Raw genomic sequence first — 8,501 nt, 5'->3', positions numbered from 1 at the left:
TATAACCGAGAAAATTTACAAGCACTTTTTTCAACCGAAAATACTATCATAACCTTATCAGAAACTCACATAAAATCCGACAGTTGTTATGACAATAAAAACTTATACGAAATGCCGGGGTACCAATTTATCTACAAAAACCGTACTAAAGGTGAAGGAGGTGGAGTAGCGATATATATTTCTGATGATTTAAAGTGGAAACGACGAGCAGATCTAGAAAAGGACAACGTAGAGTGCATATGGATTGAGGTCATCATTTTTAAAGGAAAAAACTTGCTTGTAGGGTGTATATATCGACCCCCTGATTTATCAAACTACTTACCAAAAGATTTTAACAAGTTTTTCAAGGACATGTTAATCAAAGTGAATACTCTCTCCATGGAAACGTTTCTCTTGGGTGACATAAACGCGAATTACAACGTCAAATCTTCTCATAAAGAACTAAAAGAGATAATTACGTCTCAGGGATTTTATCAAATAGTTGAAAAAGCAACACGAATTATAGTTGAAAAAGCAACACGAATTGAAGCTGAAACCAAAACGCTAATCGATGTTATATTGACCAACAAAAGATCAAATGTAAAAGTTACGGACGTCATCCCATTAAGTTTGAGCGATCACGATTGTGTTTTATGTGTCAGAAAAATTAATCATAATAAAATTCCACATCGCACTATCAAATGCAGAAATTAAGCGAAATACAACCACGAAGATTTTCAGGAAGACCTACGATCACGTGACTGGTCCCGTTTGTATATGATCACAAATGTTAATGCGGCTTGGCTTTACTTTAAACAGATTCTTTTTCCGATATTAGATAAACAAGCTCCAATCATTGAAAAACGGGTGAAAGGTAAACGTTGCCCTTGGTTACCAAACGACATCAAGAAAGACATGAACACTCGAGACCAGCTTCTCCGTAAAGCGAGAAAATCCAACAAGGGATCTGACTGGTCTGCATATAAAACATTAAAAAATCGTTGTAACAACAGAATAAAATATGCTAGACAGAAGTATCATAGTGATTTACTTTCTGAGAATTGTAGAAATCCTGCAAAATTCTGGAAGTGTTTAAAAGAAATCCTAACTCCGAATCGAAAAAATCACAACAAACTACATCAAACGATAGTTCCAGAAACACTGCAAGAGCAAAAAGTTTTTGTTATTACTATTCTACTGTTGCAGAAAAACTCAAACAAGCTGCATTTCCATTGCAAAATTTCATCTGGAAGAAACCTAAGCAGTACGACCGCAGAACTGACAAAACCTTTAAGTTTGAATACGTTAGCAAACTGTTTGTAGAAAGAGAATTACAATCGTTGAAACGTAAAAAAGCTGCTGGATGGGATAATCTGCCACCGGGAATTTTGAAAGATGCAGCGACAGTTCTGTCAGGCCCCCTTGCGCATATCATTAATCTATCGCTACAAACTGCTACGGTCCCAACAGAATGGAAAATTGCCAAAGTAACTCCAATTTACAAAGGAGGCGACACAAAAGATTGTGGTAATTTCCGCCCAATATCTGTATTACCTGTTCTGTCCAAAATACTGGAAAAAGCTGTACACAAACAACTTATCGATTATCTGGAAAATCACAAGCTTTTATCAGAACACCAGTTTGGATACAGAAGACGCAGATCCACAGAGCTCGCAACAATTTTACTAGCTGATAGTATCCGTAAAGAAGTTGATAATGGTAACCTAGTCGGTGTGCTGTATATCGATCTTTCAAAAGCATTCGATACGCTCAACCATCTAGCTCTTCTAGAAAAGTTATCATCATATGGTATAAATGGTACAACTCACGAATGGTTTAGTGACTACCTTTTTAATAGAAAACAAATGTGTGTAGTTTAAAATTCCAAATCTGACTTGATGAGTGTGACATGTGGAGTGCCTCAGGGGTCAATACTAGGACCGTTACTCTTTCTGGTGTATTTCAATGACTTCAATGAATGTCTACAAAATTCAATCGACATCGAATTTGCTGACGACACAGTCATATACATAGCGGGAGCAAACAAATGTATTATTGAAAATCTATTAAACAACGACTTGAAAAATGTATCTTCGTATTTTGAAGAAAATGGTCTTGTCATCAACCTGAAAAAAGGCAAGTCAGAGTCAATGTTATTCGGTACATCTAAAAAACTGACCAAATGGGGAGATGAATTGTCATTGTACTACAACGAAACACCTATTCCAGCCACCAAAGAATACAAGTACCTAGGAACAATCCTCGACAACACCTCATCACTGAACAGCAATTTCAATCGAATGTACAGAAAAACCTGTGGCAAACTACGTTTGATGAACTCCATCTCGAAGATGTTGACACCATTAGCTAAACTGAAGGCATACACGGGAATGGTGTTACCTTGCATTACGTATAATTGTGCTGTTAATCTGAATTTAAATCGCACGCAACTGAACAAGCTGCAAAGTATCGATAGACTTACAGCAAAAATAGTGGTAGAGAAACAACCTACGGTGATCCACGAAATACATAAACATGCAGTGATACTGGTGAAAAAATGTCTGACAAATGAAATTTGTGAAAGTTATACTGATTATTTTGAGATCCACACACACGGAAGAGCAACCAGAAATAGCGGATTTCTGCTCCACGTACCTGTTACTAAGCTGAAGTTCGCTACGTCTGGTTTTTTCTCCATGAGAGTGAAATTATACAATTCCTTGCCTATAAAAATAAGGCAAGAGGAGAGTTTTTTGGTTTTTAAGCAACTTTTTGTAATTTTTGTCTGTAATAGACATACTTTACATTACTTCCCAGGAGTCTTCTTTTAGTGGCCTATGTTCATCACGTCGGCAAATGTTTCTTGAACATATGGTACTTGGTGGTTCGTTTGTTTGCCTTACCACGCTCGTGACATCTCTTTACGTAGTGTTTTCGTCGAACCGTTTCTTTTTATTTTAAATTTTTGTCATGCTTTTTACCAACGATCTTTTCATTTTATTTTATTGTATAATATATTTAACTAATTTTAATTGATTATTCTTACATTTTAACTTTTAAACAGGACGCATATTAATAGCAATATTTTTATATTGAAGTGCACATCCTGTATAAATAAATAAATAAATAAATGAATGAATGAATGAATGAATGAATGAATGAATGAATGAATGAATGAATGAATGAATGAATGAATGAATGAATGAATGAATGAATGAATGAATGAATGAATGAATGAATGAATGAATGAATGAATGAATGAATGAATGAATGAATGAATGAATGAATGAATGAATGAATGAATGAATGAATGAATGAATGAATGAATGAATGAATGAATGAATGAATGAATGAATGAATGAATGAATGAATGAATGAATGAATGAATGAATGAATGAATGAATGAATGAATGAATGAATGAATGAATGAATGAATGAATGAATGAATGAATGAATGAATGAATGAATGAATGAATGAATGAATGAATGAATGAATGAATGAATGAATGAATGAATGAATGAATGAATGAATGAATGAATGAATGAATGAATGAATGAATGAATGAATGAATGAATGAATGAATGAATGAATGAATGAATGAATGAATGAATGAATGAATGAATGAATGAATGAATGAATGAATGAATGAATGAATGAATGAATGAATGAATGAATGAATGAATGAATGAATGAATGAATGAATGAATGAATGAATGAATGAATAAATAAATAAATAAATAAATAAATAAATAAATAAATAAATAAATAAATAAATAAATAAATAACAATATTCATGTTCCCGAAATTGAATTCTAACGTTCCCGTTTTTCTAAATTGTTCCCTAAATTGAAATATATTATTTCAATTTCGGGAACATGTTCCCGAAATTAAAATTTTTGTTCCCGTTGTTCCCTAAAATGAAATAATAGCATTTCAATTTCGGGAACATGTTCCCGATTCTGAAATTGATGTTCCTTTTTGTTCCCGAAATTGATTTTTTAAAAAAACAGGTTCCTTTGTTTTGTTCATCGGCTACATAAATTCAGAAACGCGTCCAAGCATGTACTGTATATGCAAAGAAGGAGAGCACTGTTGTTCTTGAGTGCGAGAAAGTTTCTACTTCCCTGTTTGTTTACTTTTGTTCTAGAGTGCAGGGAAGCTTTTACTTCCGTTTTTTTTAAGATAGATGTACTTATATTACATGGCTGGCTATAGCTGGCAAAGCTAAATAATTTTGCAGCTGATGTAACTGATCCTTTTTGAAAGCAGCGGTTGGCGGTAGCTTAGTCAAGAACATACTGGGCTTGTTCAGATTTCAGATGGATATAGCTAGCTATATATATAAAAAATCAAAACAAGTGTTGTGGTTTGCCAATCAGGAAAAACTAACAATTAGCCTGTAACACAGAAGTATATAGTTAGCTTATATACAGGATATAATTATACTGTATTTGGTAACTATCAGCTTAAGGCTAATCATCAGTTCTTCCTGACTGTTTGTGTGCTGGTTTCGATCTATAACGTTGTGATAAATCCATTATGAATTGAGGGGTAGTAAAAGAAACAGTACATTGATAACTTCGTAGTTAGCTATAGCATCAAAATAGTCCATTGCTTTAAGATTCACAAAATGGCATTTTACTTGAGATCCAAATGGCTTTCATATTTTTCAGGCGTATTTCGGACTGTTTCCAAAAAACTATATTTTTAAAAATAGCATCACATTTTGGATGCAAAATTCAAATAACGAATATTGTTTGATACTATATGTATATCCTTTTTAATAATTTGTGGTTAACTTATTTTTAACGTTAAAGCTTACTTCACGTGACAAAAAAGTTTTAAATTGAAGCAATATTTGTTTGATTTGATTTGATTGATCATTTCCAGCCTCTAATAACCGCTGATCATTCGCTAAAAATTCGAATGAAAGAATTTAAATCACTTGTTGAAAAACACAAAATCGAAGATATTCTCATTAAGTACGGTGAAGAGACACTTTTATCAAAAGTTAGAACGGAAAGAAAAAATTTCCTGCAAAGCAAAAAGAGAAAAACCGGCACTTTAAAAGATTAATACGTTAATGCTTCACTTTTTTGTAATATATTTTTTGTTTTCACACGCATCTGCTTATTTTAGGATCAGCGTTAATGTAAGAATTATTGACGCTACTTTTTGTTTATGTAATGTTTTTCCCCCCAAGTTTTTATTTATTATTTTTCTTAAAAGCTGTAGAGAAAACAAAACTTCCCTTGCTCGAACTATTGTCGTTTTATTGTCGAGGATAGGATACGGGGACGTAAAACTAAGATGTTTTCACGTTATGAAGAAAACGCAAGTTGTTTCGTTTTCCAAGTATTTTTTGCGAATTTTGTTTTGTGTTTAAATACGCATTCTTTCCAATTTCTTAAACAAAATGTGTACATTTTGAAGAAATATTTTATTTGCTTGAGTTCTTCTTTGTTCTGTACGTATATTTTTCGAAGTTTACTATTAAGCATGATTTTTTTTTATCAGGTTAGGTCGTAAAAGCAAATAAATTCAATATCGTTAATCATCTTAATAGTATAAACAAGAAAAAGAGCATCTTTTGTCTTACAGAAGGCTTATATCACTTCATTCTAGTAATAAACATAAAATGCATTACATTACTTTACGCGCTTCTTTACTTTCTTTATGCGTACTATAGGACGTTTCATTTCCCTAGTTGCCGTCGTCTAAATTTCCGTCTTTTTTACGTAAGGTCGATAATTACTGGTCACTTTGGAATAAGAGCCCTGGTTAGGACAATAAATTAACAACAAGCGCTCAAGTCAAAGATTTCTTACAAAATATTTTTGTGACACCAGTTGTTATTAGTCTCTGCTCGAAAAGATCATGAGAACATTGAACTTTGGTAATTCGATAAAATGAATTTGATTTTGATTTTTAGGCACAATTTTTTGAAGCCTGGTCACGAGTGAAAATTATTTGTGATAACTTTCTGAGGTCGATGTTCACGCACGAAAAACATTTTGTAGACCAGAACGGATAAACTAACAAAGCGTCGCAAATATGCAATTTTAAGTTGTTGTGTGATAATCTAAACTGAAAATTTACCGATCTTTGTAGGAAAAAAGGTTGTTGTGTTGTGAACGTTTTTTGAAATATGTGGTAGGACAGAACATGTTTTCCGTGTGTGCACATTTGCCCTTACAGTATCATGTCACAATTAATTCACACGTACGCAGTATTCATTCTTTTTTATCCAGGCATAAAGTTCAGGTCTCGTGTCCCTGAGAAGATTCTCTCACTAAGTAACCCCGGTACTCCCCCCCATTCCTAGAGACCTCGATTCCGACCTGAACTAGCCCTGTATTCGACGAAATATAATATGCCACACCAATTTTGAGCGAAAACAAATTTATTTAATAAAAGTCTGGAAAAAGTAGGGTTTTTTGTGTGTTAAAGTCTACATATAGAAATGCACGAGATTTTTTCTAGAAGAGGTCTGCATATTTACTCAATCTAGCTATGAAGCGTGAAAGCAATGACAACGGTTTTTTACTAACAATTTTTGGCTAGTTGCCATGGTAACCCGTTAGGGTGCTGTTTCTACAGTTTTGATGTGCGTTTTTGTATTTTTTTAGACCTGTGCACAAAATAATAAAATATTATTTTTTTTAAAGTGTCCTTGGCTGTCACAAAATCTTGCGTTAGTCGCGGAAAGGACTAAAATGCAGGGATTCAATTCATATTGAGGAGAATACTACTTTTCATTGAATTCTCAATTAAATTTTGTATCCTGAAAAGAATAGAAAAACATTTTCAAAATCTAAAATTTTCCGACGGGGTTTACTTTGTAATGAATTTTGATCATCTTCGTTTTCTTTTATCGGAAAATTGTTCAATTACCGTGAACAATAATAGTTTATCACACACATTAGGGTTTAACAAAGGAAATACAAAACCCAAGCTTGTTATTACGAAAAGTTCAAAACCTTTTTCTTTCTGCATTCTCGGCATATACGCACACGCGCATCGTGAGCTACGCTAGCGAAGTAGACTTTCTTCGCGTTAATTTTCTGTGCTTCAGGGCACAAACCACACTTAAACAAAAACAAGCAATTTGAATACCGCCGTCGGCCATTAAACATATCAGCGTAAGTTTAGGTGACAGGTCATCAAAATATTTTGCAATATCAAACGCTTTTACCGGTGCGTTTCGAGCAGACATGTATTGTAACAACCATGTTATACCAATGATGAACAATTTTTAATCAATAATATAACAGCATCCGCTTCGCAAAGAACAATGTCTTATTTCTCACGGCTTTTGTCACGTCTCCACCTCCATTAGTTACAACAGCCGCTAAAAATGATCTTTTATTATCGGGGAATTTAGATTGCGTATTAGCGACTGCGACACAGGCTGTTTAACGGTTTACTAATCACCACGATAGTGCAGGATTCATTCTATAGACATACACGGTTTTTACTCAAAGAAGAGGTAGTCGCTAACATGCAATCTTTTAATTTTATATACCACATACAGTAAAGTAAATCTAGTGCCGATTCCGTGTACGGTTCTTGACTATCGATCATTTTTCTTCAGGCTGTAGTGGAACTCTGGGTCTAATTTTGGAATGTTGTTAATAATCTCTTAAGACTTGTGCAGCACCAGGGCAACCAAGACTTTTATGTTTTTATTCTCAACATTCCGCTGACAGTTACAACACCCCATCTTTCTGCTAATATGTCCGCTGATGCAGATACATTTTTGCAATAATGAAGTCATTCTAGATAGTTTTCTTGTTGTTTTTCAGTGGTATCTTTTTCCATAGGATGTGTCAAGACGAAATGTAGCGTTTTATTTAAAAATTCCTAAAAACACTTAGCTATAAAACGAAATAACAAGAAAACTACGTTCCGCGCCGCGTCTTAAAATGAGTAATAAATAGTTCCCGAAATTGAAAATTGAAAAGTTTGATTATCGCGATTTTGGACTTAAAAATACATAGTTTAATTTTGCTGCATATCAACAGTTGAAAACCCGGGCGTGCAATACTTATCACATCATCTTAAACTGAAACAATTTCTTTGACAGTGTTATGGGAACGCGCATTCCAAAAACATCATGTTCCCGAAATTGAAAATACGGATTTTGTCTCGTTTTAGAGGTAAACGAGACACCCTTGATATGTATTAGATATATAACACTAGCGAGGATGTCCAGGTAACCATTTTTGCCCATTGATGTCTCAACATAGTGTTGCAAAGGAAGATAAAGCTATAGATCGTGCTGTCACGAAAACGGTTTTCGGTGCGGTTTAAAAGAGCAACTAAGACTTGCCTTGTTATACTTGCAGAGGACATTCTGCTCTCCAAAAAAACTGTATTTTGTAGATAGATAAGTGATGTTGTTGGTGAAATTAGGTGAATTAAATGCGTTTTAGTTAACATATCAAGGGCTTGCTCTCAGGGTCTATACCAACGTTTGACGGGGGTTTGGTAGGCGAAATAAATATTGATGTTCCCGAAA

This window comes from Hydractinia symbiolongicarpus, chromosome 14 (assembly GCF_029227915.1).
Source record: "Hydractinia symbiolongicarpus strain clone_291-10 chromosome 14, HSymV2.1, whole genome shotgun sequence".
NCBI lineage: Eukaryota > Metazoa > Cnidaria > Hydrozoa > Anthoathecata > Hydractiniidae > Hydractinia > Hydractinia symbiolongicarpus.
Note: the sequence above shows the minus strand (reverse complement) of the source record.